At 46.8% G+C, this 23,993-nt stretch overlaps 1 protein-coding gene across 3 annotated transcripts in view; it reads left to right on the top strand.

The window, feature by feature from the left end:
* The window catches only part of LOC146798010 (N-acetyllactosaminide beta-1,3-N-acetylglucosaminyltransferase 2-like), a 134,379-nt gene that overhangs the window by 30,264 nt on the left and 80,122 nt on the right, over positions 1-23,993 (top strand). For 2 of the 3 annotated variants that reach the window (XM_085625243.1, XM_085625241.1), the window contains exon 2: positions 16,870-16,977. The gene's annotated coding sequence lies outside the window, so the exon portion shown is untranslated. Of the gene's footprint in view, positions 1-16,869; positions 16,978-17,556; positions 17,698-23,993 lie in introns of all 3 variants that reach the window. The other variant, XM_085625242.1, reaches the window with a different exon arrangement.

Raw genomic sequence — 23,993 nt, 5'->3', positions numbered from 1 at the left:
GTGCCAGGCATGAAAGTGAGGCTGTGTACGCCAGAAGCGAGCAGGCCCACGAGGCTTGGTTTAGCATATGCAAACAAAATGATTGAAAGTTAAATAACAGGACTTTCAATAAATGCAAATATATGTCAAAACAATTTGCATGAATTCACAAACTAGCAAAGAGAGAAGCAGTGTATGCTCCTCGCTACAACATGGGCAGAAGCAGGGATGTCGCAGTGGTTCGCCAGGTACAGTGGCATTGGGGTTCAGATGCCTCAGAGCCAGTGCTTATTTTGAGCTGGTGGTTGCCGGTGGGGGGCACCGGCACGTATTTTGGGGACCAGCACTTATTTCCCAACATCAGGCATTTTCCGAGGTCAACAGAGGGAAAACAAACAAAGTGAAAAGACGAAGGAAAAGAAACACAGAAAATCCTTCACCAAGGGAGAAAGCAGACACTTTTAAGAGTGAGCTAATGTGGCAGGGAGTGACTGGCAGTGAATTAAATTGGCCTGAGGTGGATTCGGGACTGTGCACCCTTGCTAATCCTGCTCTGACATCATTTTGTAGCGTCAGCCACTGGTGTATGAGCAGCGCTTTGAGCACTGGCACCTATTATTTTACAAATAAAGCACTGCTCAGGGGCACACTGGAGCCAGACTGTTACTGTATTTTCCTACTCTACCAGCAGTCAGACCATTTTTGTTGCTTGCACAAAAAACACATGGCACTCTTGCTACACCAGAGAGTAGAAGCAGGACAAATACCCGTGTCCAAACTGGAACACCAAAGCAAGCTGAACTACAAGCCTCCCATACACAAACCAGAAAAAAATGTCCAGCCCCTGCACATGCTTCTTTCATGTACACAGAAGGCCCTCCTTAGCAACAGCGCATAATTTCGTAAAACAGAAAAAGAGCTGCATGGCGCCACCTTACGAAACCGCAGTTGCACAAAGTGCATGTAGATTTGGGACCATCTGTACAGGCCGTATACAGAAAACAGAACCAACAGTTGAAGACTTCCTAACAAAACAGGTACAGACTTGGAAGGAGTGGTGCACACCTGCGTCACACAAAAAAGCTCATGAGTAGCAGCTGTGTAAGTGCCCCTCACTGAATACGTACAGCATTGTAAGCACGCAGCAGAGCGAGCCTCCCGAAGAAAACAAGGATAGGGTGGCAGCTATGGTTTCCTCCCTACAAAAAACAGGTAGGGGAAAGGTATCTGAAATGTAAGCCTCCCTCACAAAAGGTACAACATGTGAGACTGTGAGGGGATAGGCCCACACACCTACCAAGTGACACCCTATTCCATGACTATAAATGTAAAAATGTGCATATTTTTTTCTAAAAGCATGGACTGCTTGAAGGTGTTGTTGTATGTGACATGAAGCCACTTAACAGCAATGTCTATATTTATGCAACTTGGTCAGACATTCTAGGCACCCATCTTTAAATGTGATAATTTGCCTGCAATCATGTGCACGGTTAGGGTCTTATTCATAAAGGTAACTTACACTTTTGAGTAAGTTTGCACTTTGGAGTAAGTTTACTACTTTTAGTGTTCAGAAATTCCTAGTGTAAACATACTGCAAATATGTAAGTGGCATGTCTCCACCCATAGAGCAATCTAATTGGCTTACTCTTGTGTGGAAGGGTGACATCCTCCCTAAACCTTTCTCTGACACTCACTAATCCCTCTTGCTCCTCCATAATCCCATCACCTTTTGTAGTACCCGTGCCCCTTTTTCCACCTCTGCCTCCAGTCTCACCCACATTCACTACTAAAACATATACTGAAGAGTGTGCCGACTCTGCAGTCAAGAGGAGGGCTGCACATATAAGTGTAGGTTATTCAGAAGTGTAGAACTCTGCACAAAGTTTGTGAATTGCAACTTGTCGTATGCTTTGTAGTGGTGCAGATCATACTACAAAGCAGTCACGGCTCGTCCTGCGAATCAGTAGCGGGGCGGGTGGAGTGGTTTAAGGGGCGAAGAAAAAAAATATTACTTGCCGGCCGGCGTCTCTCTTCCGTCCTCTTCCTGGCTTCTGCTGGAACAGGAAGCAGGATATGCTCCCCTAAGCCAATCTCAACGCTGCAATGCAGCGTTGTGATTGGTCTGAGCGCAGTGGTTTGACGCTCAGATGGGGGGATGGAAGCCTGGGCATGTTCTCCACCTAGGCTATAAAGCAGCCAACATGCTAAGTGTGCATGAATGTTTGGCCCGCCCCAGAGGGCCGGCCAAACATTCATGCGCACTTAGAATGGTGTCACCACTCCTCCTCCCTGCACAGCACAGCCCCGCCCCACAAAACTACCCCAGCACAGAAAAATAAAATGATAATAACATTGCGTTATTATCATTTTATTTTTCCTTTTTTGCCGTGATGAAAGGTAGTGAGGCTACGCTCCTCCGCATTAGCGGAGGAGCCGCCCCTGCAGTACAAAGTATAGTTTATAAATCAGGCTCCTAGTGTCAAAATTGAACCAGAGGCAGCTGGGTTACGAGCTTTTTAGAAATGGGAAGAGCGCTTTGAGAGATTTAAAATAAAAAATATGCAGCTATCAACATGATTGAATAAATGTATTTTTAAAAGTCTATATTACAAGGGCGCGTGCTTGAGGGTTTAGGGTCTCCAACAGTCTGTTCCACCGTGGAACAGGACACACCCTGAGGCTTTCTGTCCGCTCTGAATCACCCTTTTCGCCTCCAGTCTTCCGGAAAAAGTAACTAAGGGCCATATGTAGGTAGCCAAATACCGGTCGGTAATGGCCGAAATTCGGTAAAACAGACGTTACCGACCGGTATTTAGATAGTTGAGATGTAGGAGGCCAAAAACACATATTCGGTAAATATGAATCGGTAAATACCGATTCAAATTTTCCGACTTCAAAAATACCGCTTCAAATTTACCGAATACATATTTTCCGATTCGGTAAATATGAAGTGGTAAATATGAAGTGGTAATACTGAAAAATGTTATGTATGTAAAGTCGGTAATTAAGAAATCCTTCAAAATCGGTAAATAAGAGTCGGTAATTAACACTGATAGAAAGCAGGTGGTAATTTTCAACAGTGCATTTAAGCAATCCCAAAATGCAACAGCATGGACAACATGGCTGCTCTGTATGTCATTGCAAGGCGGCTACGTCTACAGGCTGCAGGACTGAGGATATGGAGACGGGAGGAACGCATCTACAGACAGCGCATCACACTCTTCCAACTGACTGACGCAGAGATACATGAAAGGTACAGGCTACACCCCGAAACCATCTTGGACCTGATAAGGGACCTGCACCCACTCCTGGACCAGCCAACAAGAAGGGCCCATGCCATACCACCACATGTGCAGGTGCTCTGCAGCCTACACCTACTTGCATCTGGCAGTTACCAGGGGGTGATAGCTGCGGTGGGCGGAGTTTCCCAGAGTTGCATGTCACGTTTCTTCAGGAAGTTCCTGGATGCCATGATGCAGAGAATGCACCACTACATCAGCTTTCCTAACACACAGGCTGAACTGCAGAAAACTAAAACTGACTTTTATCAAATGGCACAGTTCCCCCATGTCATTGGCTGTATAGATGGCACACACATCCCAATCTGCCCACCAGCTGCCACTGAGCACATCTACAGAAACAGAAAGTCCACCCACTCCATCAATGTGCAAGTAATCTGCGATGCAGGGAACATCATCACTGATATCGTTGCCAAATTCCCTGGGAGCACCCATGACTCCTACATCTTCCAGAACAGTGGGATCTACACACGACTGCTTGCGGGAGAATTCGGGGAAGGATACCTGCTAGGTAAGTAACAGTGACGCTACATAGTACTCAGTGCAAATCATAGTGTATTGAGGCATGTGACTGATGTCTCCCTTTTACTCACCTAGGGGACAGTGCATATGCCGTGCGGTCATTCATCCTCACTCCCTACCTACACCCATCAACCCAGAGTGAGAGACGATATAATGTGGCACACAAATCTACTCGCAATGTGGTGGAGCGCACGTTTGGACTACTGAAGAGCAGGTTTCGCTGCCTCCATAAGAGTGGAGGTGCACGCCAGTACACACCCATCCTCTGCTGCAAGATTATTGCCACTTGTGCAATGCTGCACAACCTTGCCACAAAGAGAGGCACAGAGGTCGAAATGACATATATTGAGGACAATGATGATGAGACTGCGCATGCAGAGGCCAACGCAGCAGGAGTACAAGCAGCAACAGATGGAAGAGTGAGACGGGCAGAGATCACATCCAACTATTTCTGAATGAGTAAGGGGACACAGCCTGTAGTTGGATGCCATGACGTAGTTTAATCAGACAGCACTACGCCACAACACAAAGGAAACTGTATTACAACAACAATGAGAAATTAAATTTTGTGAGTTAAGGGTTACCTCACCCAAATGTGTCATTGTTTCGCATGGGGCTTTACTGTTTGCGCCCACGCGCAGCAGTGCGGGATGGAATTGAGGGGGCGTCCTGACTGGCTGGGGTACCAGTGGCACCACGTTGACGCCTGTTGCTCCGACGAGTGTCTGGGACGGGGGGGGGTTATGCTGCTCCTGCTGGTCGTGTCTTCTGTGTCGCCAGCATCCAAAGCGCCAGCTGCTGCAGACTGGCTGGTGAGCAGCACTTCTAGTGCACTTGTGACCCTAACCATCCCCCTGGACACATCTGTGCTGCACTGTGCAAGGCCCTCCTGCATCGCAACAGAGCGCCTGCAGATCAGCGATGTGGCAGTCGCCAGCCGGTTCACTGCCCTCGAGGTCTGATCCTTCCTCTGATGTCCCCTGCGCCGTGTGGCCCTGTCCTCATCGAACCTTGAGCACAGCTCCATGATGGATTGGGACATGTCCCGCATGCCCGCTGCCATATCCGCAATGCCCCCTGCCATGGTGGTGATGCCCTTTTCAATGTTTCCAAAGGTGTTGTGTAGGCCACGCATCTGTCGCTGTACGGACACCATTGCCCTTGCCTGTACGCGTTGTATTTTCACCATGGTGCCCTCAAGACCTGAGAACACTCCATGGCCCTGCCCAAGGGGAGGTGGACTCTGCGGCCGAGCCCTGCGGCGCCGTCTGCCAACTATGTGTTCTCCCTCAGACTCGGAAGGCACACTGGCATGTGTTACATCCTGGGTTACAGTGGACGTTTCCGGGCCCCTCGACTCATCGGATGATGAGTCGGTCACATCCAACCTAGCTGCAGGACGCCTCCTCAACCTGTGCTGTGCAGGAGGTGAAGATGGTGGTGAAACCTGCAGGACTGTGGATGCTGGCTGGAGCGGCGATGCTGGCTGGGGTGGTGTAAGTGCCTGTGGTGCCGTTCCCTGGCCGGAACTGGTGGTGGCCTTCTCTGTGCTGGGTGTGTGGTGTGCTCTCTCTCCCTTCTCATGGCCAGTTCTGTGCGCAGTAGTGCCTGTGTACAGAAAAGCAACAGCAGCTAAGTGTACCTGAAGCTTTGTCTTCCTGACATGACAATACAATTTCTAGACAGTATCTCATTGTCCTCGTATCATGTTTGGCCTTTCAGGGACTACATCTCCCATGATGCATTGCAGGCATGCACTAATACCTGTACTGGAGTTGGATTCTCATGGCACATTTTGGGAGTTTGGATAGGGGTAGGGGGGGGGCACATTGCTGTGCAAGCGTCTTACCTTGTTTGGAGGTGCCTCTGGCGGAGCTGTCAGCGTCCCCAATCCCCACGATGCTCTCTGGCTCAATCGTTGTCTCCACTAGCTCCTCCAGTTCTGTCAGGGCTGGTGCTCTGTTGCGTCCACCTCCTGTCTGGCTGGCCTCTTTTTTTAAATCTGCCACCTTCCTCTTGGTGATAATGCGGATGTCATACCACCGCTTCTTCAGGACATCGATGTCCCGGGGGGTCACTCCTATGGCATTCACCTGTGCCTGGATTCCAAGCCAGATCTTTCTTTTTTCTGACTCAGGCACTTGCTGAGACAGTTTCCCAAATAGTTTCTGGTGCTGTTTCACGACCTCCTCCACCAGAACTTGCAGCTCCTTTGGGCTGAATTTGAGCTTTCGCTTCCTCTCCCCTCCTTCCCTCTCTGTGTCCTGGCTTGCCATTCTTGCAGTCTCCAGGTCTGAATCTGGCAGTTGCTCTCTTCCTCTCCTCAGCACTCCCAGCCTCTCCAAAGTCTGCTAATTGTGTGCACCTGCCTGGGTGTGGCCACTCCCTGGTTGGGTGGGGTTGAGGTTGCACAGGATTGGCTGCTTGAAGTCATGTGTTGTTAAACTGCCGATTCGGTATTTACCGATTCGGTATTTACCGATTCGGAAAATACCGCTTCGGTATTTACCGATTCGGAAAATTCCGATTCATGTTTACCGAATTTTACCGATTCGGTAAAATTCGGTATTTATGAATCGGTAAAAATAATTTACCTACATATGGCCCTAAATGAGGACATGCAGCAGGTAGGTGGTATTCGACACGCCCCCCTGCATAGTTGCACATACAGGTAACAGGCAGCTGCGACGGAGGCTGTCCACCCCCGTCACCTTGAGCAGCTCAAGTCCTGACCTGCATCCTTTTAAAATGTGCTTTGCACTTGGACGCCAGTGAACTGCGAGTGCCCACCTCCCATCGGGCCTACTGTAGGCTGTTTGTTACACCCATGCCTCTTATCTCTTTCGCTCTCCGTGACAGCGAGAGGCACGAGGCCCCTTGTGTCGGGCCCCTCCTAACTAGCAACTTGAAATCAACAATGTTGTAACTTTCTGCTCAGGGAAAGACTGTAACTGCAATCATCCTGCAGAGACGACTTGAGGAGAAGTGGCCCAATTCTGGAGCTCCGATCCCCACGTCCCCAGTTAACCCTCGGCACAAGATAGCTCGCAGGTTCAAGCCACCAGCACGTTGTGGAGAACACGTCCACCCATCATTCTCCCGCCTTCTTAATATTATGGCTTCTCGATGTAGGTGTCGTGGAGGCTTTGCTAAGGGGTGCAGCATGTAACCCAAGTAACAAAGAAGCAGAGGCAGAGCTGGAGACTGCATGGCCTCAACGGTCTTACAGCATGCAGGGAATAGGTAGAGTCCGTGGGAGCAGGTGGAGTCAAACCCCTCCCAGGGCGAGTCCTCCTCACCACCCTCTGCCCCATGACTCACTGGCGTAATAAAAATTGAGGGGCCCCCCTGCAAAGTATGTGGAGGGGGCCCCATCCGGGCTCAATCAAGAGCTCTCCGGCCAGAGGGCTGTGCTGAGGGGGCCCCCTGGAGCTTGGGAGTCCCCCTGCACCGCGGGGGCTGCGGGGGCCTGTGTTACGCCCCTGCCATGACTGCGTCCTTTTCACCTTTTAATTACTCCACTGACAACGTGATTTGGTGCCTTAAAAGGGACGCAGTTTATTCAAACATACCATGGTTGTACATTTTGCAAATCATATGATCATTCATAAACATCTATGTTATCGCATCCTTTTTATTGATTGTCTTTGTACATTCATTGTTATTGTTCGTTCACAGACAGTATATTTTGCGAGGTGCCCCTTGTGCTGGGCCTTTTTGTCTGCGGTTCCAGGCTTCCCTTGCTACTGAATTTTGTGGGCGTCCGTCAAGACCTGCCCGGGCTGCAAGTGCCGTTCTGCTTGCCCTGGACCCATTGTTGGCCACTCGCCTGCTCCTCAGGGCCCCTGCCGTGTGGCATCTCAAGGACCCTGTTGAGCATTTCATCTACTCTGCCTGTGACATTCTTGCTCACTGTATGGACCCAGCCTCCTCAACTTCCAGGGAAGAGAGGGGCCCCTTGTCTGGGCTTCCGGTTCACGTGTCTAGGCTTCAACTTGCTACCTACTTGGAGGTTGTCTGTCAGGACCTGCCCGGGCTGCAAGTGCCGTCTCGCTCGCCCTGGACACTTTCATGGGCCCTCCCTGCTCCCAGGGGTCCCTGCCTTGTGGCATCCCAAGGACCTTGTTTGAGCATCTACTCTATTCTTCCTGAGGCTGAGTCCTTTCATTTAGCTCCCTCGGTACCCGTGCCGTGGGGCATCCCAAGGGTCCTGCGGGAGCATCACATCTATTCTTTTCTATGGCGGCACGCCGCCCATGGATCCCTTAGTGCCCCTGCCGTGAGGCATCCCAAGGACACTGTGTGAGCCTTGCATCTACCTCTAGTAATTTTTCTCTCTTTTGTGTATCTTTCCTGGGTTTCTTCCTCCCGCTACCTACGGTTTGACGATCGGAGGGAGCTCCCCCATGTTCTCCTCTCCCCCCTCATCTCCCCGAGAAACCCCTGCTCTAAGACCCCTACAGTGTTTAAGTAAGAGCGTGACCGTCCCCTCCCCTGTCAGAGTCCCCCTATCCCAACTACCAAATTCTGCTGACTTGTCATTGTCAGCCCTGACTTGCCCAGACTTCCTTGTATGCTACCCTGTGTATGTTCCTCCTGTCCTGGGGTACTCCCTTTGCACTACCACTCACCTTTGCATCGAGGGGAGTCAGTGGGCTAGCAGTGAGGTAAAATGCGCTAGGGATTAGGCATGTTGAGGGGTCCTCTTTATCTTAAGAACTGACTTCTACCCCACTCAACCCTTTACTCAGCTTTCGGGTAACGCAGGATTGGGGGAATCGTATGCTCTAACCATTGCCTTAACGTTCCCTGCAGCTCTCTGCTGTCGGTAATGGCTCACTGTTCTCACTTAGCCATCTTGTTATGACTGTCAGTCGCGCCCATATCCCTTTGCCAATGCAGTGTCCCCTACAATACCTTTGTGATTTGCCTGGCACTTAGCCTTTGGTGCAGATGTATTAGACTCCCGCGCTGTTCCTTTATCCTTCAAACCCCCTACCAGGCAAACATTGTGTCCTTCCTCTTGGCATGACGATACTCAGCCGTATCTCCCTGATGTCTCTTATTCCTGCCTTACCGCTCTCTGCGGCTTAGTGTAGCCTGAGTTGTCACCTAAAGGCATGAGATGGTTAGTAGTTGTGTTGGTATTGTTATATGCCGCACTGTCAGGGGCGGTGGGTAGCGCAAACCTCAGGGCCCCCCTGCCAAGGACCATGGCACTTATTGCAAATATAAGCATTGGACGCAGGAGGCTGGTCTCCTTTATCCATGGGTGAAGACATGCTTTACTGCCAACTTCTACCTGTCTGTTTGTCTTCCATTGAGACCATGCAGCCAACTTAAGGTGCAGCAGACGCCAAGGTGAATAAAATATTTGCTTGAAAAGTGCCTAATGTCAGCAGGCCTGCTGCCCCTGTTTAATTTCTTGCTTGGGGTGAATCAGTAGCATCCTTGCTCCTATATGTAAATCAAATTGACGTTTTCCAACTGTGTTTATTCGCGACTCTGCCAGCTGACATGGCCTTTATTTAGCCCTGATGAACTACTTAGCTCCTAAATGTCCAGCTTTGTTAAATATTGCCATTTAAGCGACTTAGTTATTGCCGTTTAGCCAATTTCAAACCATAACCTATCAATTCTATGTCTATACTTGGTTCCTGTTATTGATGTAACTATGTATCCTGTAACTCTCTAATACTTATGTAAAGCGCTCTGATACCTCCAGGTCTAGCCAGCGCTATATAAAACTTTGAAAATAAATAAATACATTTGTTAGATCCATTGCCCTTATTGGCTTTTTAACATAACTACAATTCTATCTGGACCGTAAATGGTTGCAGCAGAACTTCGCATGCTGCTGGGGCTGGGTAAGAACTAAAATGGAGTGACCCTTCCCCTTCCGATTCTTGCTGCATAACTTTATCCTGTTTCTCCTTTATTTTGCATAAACATCGCTTCCTCCGTGCCAAAGTATGCATTTGACTGGTGGTTGTCAAATAAATAAAGTGTGGCATTTGCTTTTCCCATTTAGCAAAGCCATCAGTCCTTAACAGAACTGCCCATCCTCTATGCGAAAGGCAGTTTCCTCCAAAACTACACTACAATTGTTGAACTGGTTCTTATGCGTGCTAGCTTCATCACCGACCGCAGACCCACGAGACTTGGGTAGTCAGATCTCTGCGCGCCAATATAAATATCACTGTCACATGTACATAATTTGTATCAGGCTCTGAAAGAGTTTGCTGTGGACTATTGCCTCTGCGGGGTTGCTAACTAGTGTGAGGGTTAAATGCCTCTATTTGCTTGCCATTCTAGGGGCACCAGTGTGCCTGCTTCTGTGCAGGATTCCATGCCGTATCTGTTTCATTCCATCTACTTGTTGTACACACGGCAGTATTCCATGTTACCTAAACCTGCACTGAGCTGTACTTATTCCCGCTCACTTAAAACTCTCTCTGGCCTCTCGGTGAATCTGATGACCATGCTAGAAAAACAGTCAAATAAAATAACCTTCATAGGCCTCTGTGTACCCAAGCCTTTGTGTAACATGCATCTCTCATTCTCTGTCGCCTCCCGTGTGTCAGGGTTTTGCGTGCGTGTTTCTCACCCCTCTTATTACCACGCAGTACAATTGTTAATATCTGATGGGCGCAATCTTAGCAGTATATTGCAAACAGAGATTTTGTCTCTTAACTATAACTAATATTACGTCCCTTGAGAAGAGTGGCGCCCTGAAGTGAACGTGATCTCAACAACCGACCTGGTCCTTTTCACCATGACCTTGGTTTATTTAATTCTTAGCTGCCTCAGCTTTACTATATTTGAGAGGTTCCTCAGCTTCCTTACTCTGTATCAGCAGAAAGCAATAACAAGCATTGGCAAAGCCAATAGGTCTCGCCTTTGGGACCTTATAAGTATTTAGTTAAGCAACACAATATCATTGGTACAACAACATCAACTGTTGCATGGCTAAACACTTATAAGGTCCCAAAGACGAGATCTATTGGCTATGCCAATGCTTGTTTATATCTTTAAATGGTAGTGGTCGAATGTATGGCATTATGGCATGCAAGGTAATTAGATATTATTACCAAACAGACGAGACAGCTTTCTAAAGAACTAAACGCATACTTATGTATTCCCAGCGCCACCATAGCCCCTGGTATATCGGGGTTCCGTTGAACACGCCTGCCGCAATGTTTACCCAGGGTGGCCAGTTGCTCGGGAACTTTCAACGCCATGGCGAGTCACACTTCCTCGCTCTCCTTTGAAATGCGTGCGGGGCCATAACAATTTGTTGCGGAGCAGAACGCATCCAACATTTTATGAGATTGTTTCTTTTTTTACGGGGACGAGGCAGCCACAATATGGTTTGGGGTGCGTCAAAGGAGGAAGTGTGATGCGGAGAGGGGCTGGCGGTGGCAGGCGGAGAGGGCTGGCGTGTCTACTTGCAAACAGTGCTGTGTGGAGACGTGTACAACACGCGTCACCTCCCCACAATGTACAACCGGCACAGCACAAGGCCGTTCACCTCTGACGTTGCACCATCCTCGCCCCCTTACTTGCAACCGTTCCTTTTGTCTGTTATTTTGTTTGTGCACAAGAAATAAAACATCCCCTTGGCTGCAGTTGTGTTCCCAGCTCTAGCGCGTGGCACACACTTTAATGATTTCGAGGAGGCGGAGAAAGGGAATAGACTAAAAACAAATTTAATTAAAGGTTAAGTGCGTGGAAAGGTGTATTTTAGTGGGATATTATTGCCATGGTCTGCGTCCTCTCGGGGGACACTGAGAGCGGCGAAGGGTTGTTTTCAAAGGGTTTTTCAAAAATGTCAAATCCGTTTTGAGGTGCCCCCACGTTACTCCCTAGTGGTGTTTGGGTGTCTAGAAACTAAAAGCGCCTGTGAACGGAAAACACGAGCACTGTATGAAGTGCTCCAAGACAAAGAAAAAAAAAGTTATTAGTATGTTTGAATTTTCGGAAAATGCTCCAATCTGCCATTTTTAGAAAATGCTTCAATCTGTCCACTGTAATTAATCATTAATCAAGCCAGATGGCTCTGTCTGGCTTCGAGCCCAGTGGCGCCTATTGTCTGTTGTCTCGCAGTAAGAGAGGGGGAAGAGCGGGTGAGAGAGTGGGAGGAAAGCCTGCCATGCGAGGGATGCTAGAAAGCAGGATAGCAGCTGTGCGTGTGCACGACATCGCGAACGCAAGCTAGAGGCCTGAAAAGCCACTAGGTTAGCACTTCCAAAACCCGCTTACTAAAACTCTCGCCAGAGCAGCGCTATAAGCGCTGGCTCAGGCGCGACCTAAAAACGTTTCCTCGTCCCGATCTTCTTCTCCTCGAACTGAGAGACCAAAGGCCTACCCAACCAAAGGCAAATTACCCGCAGGATTCGCATTACCCAATTAACCTTCCATGCCACGAGCATATTTTAATGGTTAGACTCACAGGATGTTGAGCCGACGTGATGCTCGGCCATGTTATATCAGCTCAGAAGTCAGCTGCTCTAGCCCCTACGCCTCACCATTTTAGTTGGTGCCCTTAACTTATAACGCCTCCGATGAGGGCCTTCCTATCCGTTCTCCCTTGAACACTCTCTATTTCTGCCTTCCCGCTCGTAATTATTCTGAGCCCTGCCGTGCGGGAATCGGCCCTCTACCCTGGCCCTTTATTCGGCTCTACTGTACACAATATTTTAACAGTAAATCTGCAAAGCACTAGTAAGAAAAGAAATCAACAGCAGTATTCAGAGGTTGTTCACTATTGAAATGGCGTTCATTGTCCTGCCATCTTCATTTATTCCAAGCAAAGACCTGCTCCATGAACCTCAGAAGGCTGGGGATTTCATAAACCTCAAACGGCCGGGGATTTTGTTTGCGGCAAGTGCCTGTATTCTAAAGCTGAGAAGGAAGGGCTCCGGGGTGCTGAGGGGGTGACTGCTGCTAGCAGCCTTGATCTAGCAGTGTGTGGTTCAAATTGTGCCGACTCAAACCCTGCTCTGATATACGGCTTTTGTCACGAGACCAGTTACCATGTCACTGCTTCAAAAATATAATACATTCAGTGTGCATCAATAACTGGAGAATAAATAGAATAAAGCCCTATTTATAATATATTATTCTGATCCCATTAGGTAGTAAGTTGTACAGGGGGCTACAAATAACTGTCTCGTTTAATTATGGGAAAGCTGTTCCTCAAAGGGGAAATGCCCTCTGCTGGGATCACAGAGGAACCAAGTTGCCGAGTGTTTAAAGAGACCGACGCTGTCTGCATGCTTGTGGTAAAGAGCTAATAAGCTTGTTTTGCGCCAGATGAATTATTAGAAATAATTTTACAATTTGTGTGCTTGTTGCCTAAAGCAGCCAAGTCGAATCTTATGAGGCAATCTTGGCCATTGAAAGCTTTGTTGTGCACTTTGGGGTGAAACTGCCGCAATTTTGGCTGAAAATCAGCTCTTGACCTGGTGGTGGAGGTGTTCCTGCTTCCGGTGACAGCTTTGGAAACTGCAGTTACTGAATGTGATGACCCGCTGGTTATGAAAGGTGTATCCTGACATTATTCTAATCAAGTATTCAGTGGCCTGTAAAATGTCGTATTTTTTCAGGTCTGAAATTAACTGGGATAGAATTAGAAACCAACCCAGAAAGCTGCTTGAGGTCATGAAATGCTACGCCTCCTCTCGCATCACACCTCACCAGAGTCCCAAGTCAAATGAATACTGTGACCACTTCTCTCATTTTCTAACAATATGCTAAAAAGGATTCTTGGCGCCTTCACCCCTTTTCTCATAAATTACTCGCCCTCGTTTGCATTCTGTGTACAACACATCGGGACCAAAACGGCTAGTGACATGTCATGATCAGGCCGAGTTTAAGTCAGATTCCTCATTGATCACAAAGCCTTCCCGCCAATACCGACCAAACGTGTCCCGAATGTCGCTTTTCTCTCAGCTATTCACCTGCCACTTTAGAGAGATTATTTTAACCCAAAACGGCGCCGTTTCTGCCCCATAGCAAACGGGGCAGTGGCGCCGAGGTAATCCTGCTCAGCCGCGTTGAGGCCTAGAATGCCAGTCTAGATTCTCCCAGTTTTCAATCTTAGAGCATCCTGTTAAATCTCATGCTCTTAACAACTCTTCCTATGTCCGACCAGCTATGCCCGGTACGCCGCAGCCAGCATTGACCCCATCTCCACACTGTGCCCCCATGTTCTTCATTGCTAAACGTGGCCTTGCTATTGTGCTTACCTCCACTCCGTGAATTCATCCCTCGTTCCGGGCGCACCAGCGCCCGCACCAACACACAATGCCATCTTATGCTAATGCAGGTTAACCTGTCCCCCCATCAATGCCGCTTTGTTGGCTCCATGTGCCCCCGTTAATCCTACCGCCATCTTCTTCTGAGCACTGCCGTTCTGGCTATAGGTTCTGGTAAGTTCAACGCGAATGATCCTGCTTCTTCCATCCATCCTCGCCGGTAGAGGGGACGTGGCCACGCCCGATCGGCTCCCTGATCACTTGAAAGGGCCACCCTCCAGGTTGCCCATTGACATGGCCGAATTTTTCCTGCCTGGGGCGGTGAGGTCACCTCAAGCCGATGCCTGCTCATATTCCTGGCTCTCGCCACGGGCAGCGTGCATTCCGTGTTCCTCTTGCAGGGGGGGGGGGGTTGAGTGTTATCTCTGGGCCATGCGCCCCTATTTAACCCCCCCCAGCTGCTTTCCGCTCACCCCCTGATTGTGGGGGGCCGTCGGCTACCTTGGGGCAACCAATCCTGGTCGCCCCCTTTTTCTCGGGGTTCTGCGACAGGGGAAAGTCTTCCCGCCCCCGGGCGGCATTTGTCCCGGGCCTCCATCGGTTCCGGCTGTGCCATCCCTGGCCCGGGTTTCAACTCCAGACTGTCCAGAAAAAGGCGATCAAAATACTAAGCAGTTGGAATAACCATGGAAGAAAGACTCAAATGGACATCAATTAGGAGTGACAGGCTACCTCTGCCTTTTTTTTTTTTTTTGGGCAGATATATATAGCGTGAACTCGACCCAAAGGTATTGGAGCGCGTTACATGAGCACCAGTTACGTTACACAATGACACATTCATTTCCTATGGTAGGCACGGGGAGATTAAGTGATTTGCCCAGAATCACAGGATGTGGAGTCCACCCCGAGGCTCGAACCTTGGTTTCCCAGCTCCAAGGTCGGCAGTCTAGCCATGAGACCACATCCTCTCCCCAGCCTTGTCCTTTGAGTCTCTGGTAAGTATTGCTTCTACCCCTGCTCTCAGTCGTGAAGGCAGCAACTGGAACAGAAAGTAATAGTGGTACTAAGTGCTCTGTCTACTTTCTTTATCTTCTACTCGGGGCTTAATTTGAGCCTGTGGCTTCCAGTGGTGGCCACCAGCACATATTTTTGGGGACCGGCACTTATTTTTCTGCATCATTTATTTACGGAGCGCAAGAGAGGGAAAAACACAGATCAGAAGACCGAAGAACTTGAAGAGAGAGACAGCAAAACTGTCACAAAACGGGACCACTGGAACCTGCACGAGTGATATAAAGGAGAAGGAGTTTCTGGTAGTGGATTAAAGAGGTATTTGTTGCTTTTAAAACTACCAGCCTTGGTATTCCATACCATGATGTTTAGTTGCACCTATCCCAGACCTCTGAGCAGAGTTTCAGATACCAGCACTCTTTCTTTCACAAATTAAGCACAGCCTCCACTTCTTACGCTTACTCTTGCCGAATAGCTGTAGAGACAAAATGTGCAACAAAGTTGTCATCAGTAGTCAACGAGTGGGTACGTGATATCACTCTGCTTCCCACATCTTTTTGGTGAAGCAACTTCTATGAAGATGAAGACCGTTTTCTGGAACCGGAGTACCCACAAAAGCAGGGGTGGGGAGTGCAGTAGAGACATGAGTAGTATTCCACATGGGAGTAGTAAAGACCATGGACAATACATCAAAAATGAATTCCACAGGTGCAAAAATATAGACCACTCAATGTAAATGTAGTGCTCCAAATAATATCTCACAGTGGTACTTGCCTTGCCAGTGGTAAATGTCCAGGTGACAAGCATAGCTTGAGTCACCAGGACACGCTGGATCTCAATGTGAACACACTGAGGTCATCAGGTAGATAGCATGATCCCTAAAGTTCTCCAAGTCTGATGGGCCTCCTCCTTTCATTGGTCCTGTTTTTTCTTAGTGTTCATTTATTTGAGTTTTTAACAAGCACAATAGATCAGTTTTAAAAGTTGTCAAAATATTACAAATGTGAATCACCCTAATGATCACAGAAATGCAGAATGTCTCTGAAATGCAATATATATATAACATGGAGAAGCAAATCAAATAAAACCATTTATCTTTTTAATGTTACTAAAATCACTTTAGCCCACCCTGTTGCCATACATGAAAACATCATAATACATAGATAGCTATTTGATTATTATTGTTCTTTTTAAACAGCTATGGCTTAAACTTAAAGTTTTTGGTTTTAAGTAGAGCAAAGAATGATATCAAATGATTTTTCAACTTTTTAATGAAGTATATTTGTCTTGGGAACAAACTATTATTAATTCACTTATATATGTGTATACACTTTGGTTTTATTGGATCATTTTGGTGAATGTGGAAAAAGGTTTTACGTTTTATGTGAATGTGCTTTTAAGATCCTGGAGATCGAAATAAAGATTATGACGATGATGAAAATCACTTTGCTGTGTGTCCAATATTCCTTTTATCTCACCATTGGTTATATCACTATCTTCTTCTTTGAATTGGTACTTGTATCTCCATCAATAACACTAGATCCTCGGTTTTTATTCTAATCATACTGCACACTTTTGTGCATGATGTTCTGAATTTTAGGCACTCTTTGTTGGCCAATCAAAAGCGCTCCTCTCCGCTTCCCACCTGCTTGAGCGTGGACAGGTGAAAAGCTGACATTGAAGCATAGACAGCCAGACGACTACCATTAAATATTAATTCTGTCTGTGAAAAAGAACAGATTATATTTCCCTTGGCATTGGCACGTCTTTCTTGTTAAACCTGATACTTTGTCTTTAAGGTTGCTCGGTGGGATGAGTGCCTGCTGCAGAGAAGTCTACCTAACCTGTTGGTCGCAGATTCGAAATCCTGTTGCCTCAGACTTTCTAAGGAAATAGATGCAGCTGAGGTATGTTCTAATTACCCAACTACTTACCAGTAAATCTCATTACATTCATTACACTGAGTCCAACTATTTTTCATCACAGTTCCTAAACCATGAGGTCATTTAACTGAAAACCGCTATGGGGAGTTGGTAGTTAGGGATAGTAATGGGATCCATAGACACTGGCCATCGCCTTGAATGTGCTCTCTTCACCATGATGCCTAACTTCTGCTTCCCTGATGGGTGCAACCTGTTGTATAGGACAAGCGCCCGAAGTGGGTTGTGTTGAGTGCTTAATTTGTTTTAGAAAACATACATGCAGGGGCCCAGAACTTTTGCTAGGAGCCTGCCGCCATGACTCCCGAATGGCAGGTTTCCGAATACCAAGGCTTGATTCCACTTCATGCCTCATTCTTCCATCACCCTACAAATCCTGTGTCTTTATCTCACTCTTGCAGGCTCTTTTTCATCAGCTTTCTCCCTGCCATTCCCTTTCTCAGTTTTCCTTCTCTCGATCCTGCCTTTCCTTCTTTTGCTCTGGGGGAGGTCGAAGTGGGTAAGAATTATTGTGAATGGCGTTCCCAAGCCTCTTTAATTTTGCAGGAACAGTTCCTGATCGCTTAATGCTGACCTGAGTTGCCTGAGGCTGAAAGGGAAGGAGAGGAGGGACAGGCAGCTAAAGAAGAAGAAAAACCGCTTTCTCAGCAGGATGCATGCGCCCTGAAAGAAATGCAAATGGCTGCAGTAGGTTGACCAGCAAACCTAAAGTCAGCTTGGGTGCCAGTATAGGGTTATAATTGCAAAGTCATTTGAGGCTTCCGGGTGACAACGGAGAAATTGCATGACTGGCAAGGGGTTGCCCTTCGAATCAAAGTTCCTTAATCCAGTGTCCCTGCTTTTATTAATGCAGTTGGACCAGTTTGGGTCAAAGCCTGATGATGAAACAAAAGTCCTAGTGCCCTGAAATCAGTGCCACCTGTAACCCCATGCATAAATAAAGCACTGTTATAACTCCTGCCTCACGTGGCCTGCTTCCACAGGACCGACCACCACAGGGTCAGGAGGGCTGTGGTCCAGATAAGCATTGTAATAGGAAAGAAAATGAAATCTCCGAATCACTGTTAGCATGTGTAGCAAACACATGGTCTGCTACAGGAACAAACAACAAAAAGAGAATAACACGAGAGAAAGTGGTTGTGTGTGTACAATTTCCTGTGGGGGAGGAAAAGCGGCCAAAGTGCATAAAAAAAATTAAGGGAACTGTGATGCTGTGCGCAATGGGGGAGGGGTGAGTAAGTGTGAGGGCGGAGACAAAGGCTTGGCTAAAAAAACAAAATACTCGGTAACTTTTTTCCTGTCTTTCACCTTCAGGTAACTGTAAATAAAAAAAGACATGGCTTAAATGTAAAATGATTGCAAGTTAAGTTAATCAGTGGGAAATGCACTATTCTACTTTATGAAACCTCTATTAGTTAATGCACTGCAGAGGTCTGTGTCTGAACCAGAGAGCAGGGTTCGATCCCCGGCGCTGGCAGCAGCTCATCATCATGTGACTATGGTTAATAGCTCACTAAGGGCCTTATGTAGGTGGCCTGGCATTTACCACTTCATAAATACCGAATCATACCGATTCGGTATTTATGAAGTGGTAAATGCTATGTAGGTAATTAGTCGGTAAATATTACCGATTCGGAAAAATTCGGTATTTACCGATTCGGTAATGAGGCATACCTTCCCATTGATGGGAAGGTATGCCTCATTACCGAATCGGTAAATACCGATTCGGTAATGGGGGAGCACATGCAAGGGTGGCAGGGTGTCACATTGACACCCTGTTGCACCCCTGATTCGGCCATGTGTGCACATGTGGCACACATACATGCCCTAAGGGCATGTATGTCTGCCACATTGCACACTTTAACGTGCACAAAAATGCTTTTATTCACCTATTCGTCATTTACCACCAACCTTTAGATGGTGGTAAATAACGAATCCCCACGACACCCACACACTCCCCCTACATCTCATTTCTGTATTCGGAATTTACCGAATCGGTAAAATTACCGATTCGGTAATTTTACCGATTCGGTAAATTCCGAATACAGAAATGATCCCCCTACATCTCAGAAGCCTAAATACCGGTCGGTAACGGTATATTTACCGAAAATCGGCCGTTACCGACCGGTATTAGGCTTCCTACATGAGGCCCTTAAATGACCCCAGCTGCCCCCAACGCCTTGAAACCCTTAAGGGGTGATATTTTCGTGCTTTACAAATAGGAATTACTAATTATTAATATTGTTTCTGGGTAGTGAAGAACAGAAGGTGTCTTCCTCTTGTGGAGAGACTCTGATGGTTTACGTCCTGGGATGATAAAGAACAGGACCAAGGTGACAAGGACAGTCATTTTTTAAGCAGGAGACAATTCGGTTTATTGCATTTAGTATGTAAACAGCCAATAACTCATTGATGGCCAGAAGATAATAAGCGAAATACCATTGGTAGGTGAGAGAATATGTATTCTGTCATCAAAACAGAGAATATCAATCACTAAGAGCAGACCAGAACCCTATTGTCATGTAAATATACAGCCCCAAAGGCACGCAGTTCTGTCATCAAAACAGAACATGCCAGACACTAACAGCAGCCTAGAATCTCACTGTTATTTAAACATGGAGCCCCAGTGACATATTCTGTCATCAAAACAGAGCATGGCAATCACTACCAGCAGACCAGAACCTCACTTTCCTCTAAACATGGAGCCCTAACAGCAGCCTAGAATCCCACTGTCATTTAAACATGGAGCCCCAGTGACGTGTTCTGTCATCAAAACAGAGCATGGCAATCACTAACAGCAGACCAGAACCTCACTGTCATCTAAACAAAGTCCCATTTGTGTTCTGTCATCAAAACCGAGCATGCCAATCACTAACAGAAGCCTAGAACCCCACTGTCCTCTACATATAGAGCCCCAGTGACGTGTTCTATCATCAAAACAGAGTATGCCGATCACTAACAGCAGACCAGAATCTCACTGTCACCTAAACAGAGTCCCAGTGACGTGTCCTGTCATCAAAACAGAGAACACCAGCCACTAAGAGCAGACCAGGACCCCAATGTCATTTAAACACCGATCCCCAGTGTCATGTAGTCTTCATTAAAAACATAGCATGCCAATCACTAACAGCAGAGTAGAACCCCCTTTAACATCTAAATATAGAGCCACAAAGGCACGCAGTTCTGTCTTCAAAACAGAGCATGCCAGTCCCTAACAGCAGACCAGAAACTCGCTGCCATTTAAACATAGAGTCCCAGTGCCATGTGTTCTTCATGAAAACCGAGCATGACAATCACCAACTGCAGACCAGAGCGCCCCTGCCATCTAAATATAGAGCCCTAAAGGCACGCAGTTCTGTCATCAAAACAGAGCATGCCAGTCCCTAACAGCAGACCAGAAACTCACTGCCATTTAAACATAGAGTCCCAGTGCCATGTGTTATTCATGAAAACTGAGCATGCCAATCACTAACTGCAGACCAGAGCGGCCCTGCCATCTAAATATAGAGCCCTAAAGGCATGCAGTTCTGTCATCAAAACAGAGTATGCCGATTACTAACAGGAGACCAGAACCTTACTGTCAACTAAACAGAGTCCCAGTGACATGTTCTGTCGTCAAACCAGAGCATGCCAGTCCCTAACAGCAGACCAGAAACTCACTGCCATTTAAATATAGAGCCCCAAACGCACCCAGGTCAGTCTTCAAAACAGAGCATGCCGATTACTAACAGCAGACCAGAACCTCACTATCAACTAAACAGAGTCCCAGTGACATGTTCTGGCGTCAAAACAGAGCATGCCAGACACTAACAGCAGCCTAGAATCCCACTGTCATTTAAACATGGAGCCCCAGTGACATATTATGTCATCAAAACAGAGCATGCCAATCACCAAGAGCAGACCAGAATCTCACTGTCATCTAAATATAGAGTCCCAGTGACGTGTTCTGTCATCAAACAGAGCATGGCAATCACCAAGAGCAGACCAGAATCTCACTGTCATCTAAATATAGAGTCCCAGTGACGTGTTCTGTCATCAAACAGAGCATGGCAATCACCAAGAGCAGACCAGAATCTCACTGTCATCTAAATATAGAGTCCCAGTGACGTGTTCTGTCATCAAAGAAGAGTATGCCAATCACCAAGAGCAGACCAGGACCCCACTGTCATCTAAACAGAGTCCCAGTGAGATACTTTCTGTCATCAAAACAGAGCATGCCAATCACCAAGAGCAGACCATAACCCCACTGTCATCTAAATATAGAGCCCCAACGGCACGCAGGTCTGTCTTCAAAACAGAGTATGCCAGACAATAACTGCAGACGAGAACCCCACTGTCATGTAAACATGGCGCCCCATTGCCATCTCTGAGAATGCCATGGATGGTAAGCATATGTTGCAGGCGACCCTGTCATTTTGAGTAATGATCGTTGCTGGTGACATACACAAAATGTCAGCTTAAACTGGAGACATTCTGTGCGTTTTTTTCTGACGTGCTTGAACTTGTTTTTCTTTAAGTCTCTCATCTCCACTTTGTCACGAACTTTAAGCCTTCTCTTGATTAGCAGCTCAAAGGGAATTCTTTTGGGGTCACTTAGGCTACATTGTTGGACCACGTCAGGTCTTAGAGAGCAGAACTGGATATACCTGACTGTGAAACACTTTGTATATTCCATTTGTAACCTCTTATTAACTTGTCCACTTACAACAGACTTGTCTCCACCTAGCCCATTAGCAGTCCAAAACGTCGAGTGGGCTATATGTGTGTTTTTTTCAGTTTAGTAGACAATTCTTCAGTCATGTTTGTTTTTAAGTCACGTGCAACAAATTACAAATGATGGAAGGCTTGAAATCCAACGGCGATTGCTAAAGGCTGCATTACAATCCATCTTTTTTCACCTACTATACCACTCAGACAGGAACCAACTATATGTAAAGCATTCTTGTTCCTGCTCCAGTGAACAGTGCACCCTGAACTGCCAGGCCAGGTGCCCTCCAGATGGGAACTCGAGTAACCCCAGAACGTTAGTGTCTTTTCAGTTAAAACCACTGCGAATTATGGGACTTTTAGGTTCATACTTATGACCACTAAAGAGAAGCTACTCATGCAGTAATTCGTTTTTTTGGCAAAGATATCTAGACTATGGAGTCGCAAATAACATGGGGCCGCAAAGCAGCCCACTGCATACATGGTCCCTGGATGCTTGTTTCCGGTCCAGGGAAGACCTGGTTTGGCAGTTTGGGCTGGATTGTTCCCATGAGGAACAGGGTCAAGACTGATTTGCATATGGCTGGGTCTGACCTGGGGCGACGAAGTGAGCTAAAGAATGATGATAGATTCCACCCAGATCTCTGACTGAGGGTGAGTATCTGAAAAGTTTCAGTGCTCCGTCCATCATCTCCTTGTGTTTACCCTGTTCTCAGTTCTCCATTAGTTCATCCATCTTGATTTTGACCTATGAGAGTATTTCCATTGCTAAATCTGATCGATCAAACATAATTTCTTCAGTTTTAGCCAGTCCTTGGTGATTTCAGTGCAGCATTTTTACAGCATATCCAATATGAGTCCTCTGTCCATCTTTAATTGCATCCTTGGAATGTCACCAGGTAATTTCTTTTTGTCAGTTGTGCTTGCTGGAGTAGTTTCCAATGGTGCATGGATGGTCACCGAAGCACCTTGCATCCAGACTCAGCAGTCTATTAGGGAAGCACGGTGCCCGCACGTTGTTTAAGAATTAAAACAATATTAACATGTTCAATTGTTTAAACTTTTGAAAAAGACAGAGAGTTGCTAAAGAAAGCATAGAAATTGGTCCAAGAATCATACAAGAAGAACAATGAAAGACACAGCAGCTTGGTGCTGCAATACATAGTGCATGCTGACTTCAGTAAGGGCAAAGAAAATTACATACTTATTAAGTACAAATTATATGTAACGTAATGCAGCACATGTCTGCAGGTGTTTGTCAGCGGCGCCTCCTCCGCTAAGGCGGAGGAGCGCTGCCCCACTGAATTTCGAGCAGTGAAAAAAGGAAAAATAAAATGATAATAACACTGTTATTATTAATTTATTTTTCCGTAGTGAGGCAGATTTACGGGGCGGGGCTTGGCTGTTGTCAGAGCCAGCAGGGGAGAAATGGTTGGTCACTTAAGTGTGCATGACTGTTTGTCCGGCCGTCTTGGGCCGGCCACACACTCATGCGCACTTTGCATGTTCCCCACAGCCTATTGAGGAACATGCACAGGCTCATAGTCCCTGTCTGAGCGCTGAACGACAGCGCTCAAACCAATCACAACGCTGCATTAGGGGAGCCTGTGTGTGTTCCTGCTTCAAGCAGGAACAGAAGAGGACCGACGTGAGACAATGTGAGGCGGCGGTCCGGCAGCAAGGTAAGTAACTTTTTTATTTTTCTATCCCCCCCGCCCCACCCGTGCAACACGATGGCAGTCGTTATTGGTGTTTGCCTGTAATTATGCACAGTTGAACGCTTGCTGCTGAAACTTGCGGTGATCTGAATGCTACAAGTTCGAGTTTCACCAAGACTGACTCCGCCTTCCATCTCTGTCACTGTGGTCGGTAAATTAACAAATGATTAATTGAATAATAACACCCGTCATGTTCTGCACTTAGAAATGGCCGAAATGTGGTATAAAGTGCTGTATAAAACGAAATGTATCAGTTAATCACACTAACGATCACCATATATTTAATATGCACAGTAAAAACAATTTTTAGCACTTAATGCTAAGTGCACAGTAAATATTATTTTCATAATTTGAACATGTAACCTTCAGGTTTCACGCAGTGTTATGCACAAGACTCATTATCCCAATTAAGATATTGTGTGAATAGTCAAGTGTGTGACTAGTTCATTGCAAACAGATCTGTTGCAAATGTATTAACAACTTAAACTGGCTATCCATTATAATACCTTAGAAGTGATGCACATCGATCAGAGCAGCAGGCACCTAAATTCCATAAAC

Source organism: Triturus cristatus, chromosome 9 (assembly GCF_964204655.1).
Source record: "Triturus cristatus chromosome 9, aTriCri1.1, whole genome shotgun sequence".
Taxonomy (NCBI): Eukaryota; Metazoa; Chordata; class Amphibia; order Caudata; family Salamandridae; genus Triturus; species Triturus cristatus.
The sequence above is the reverse complement of the archived record's forward strand: the minus strand, read 5'-3'. Positions and strand labels throughout refer to the sequence as shown.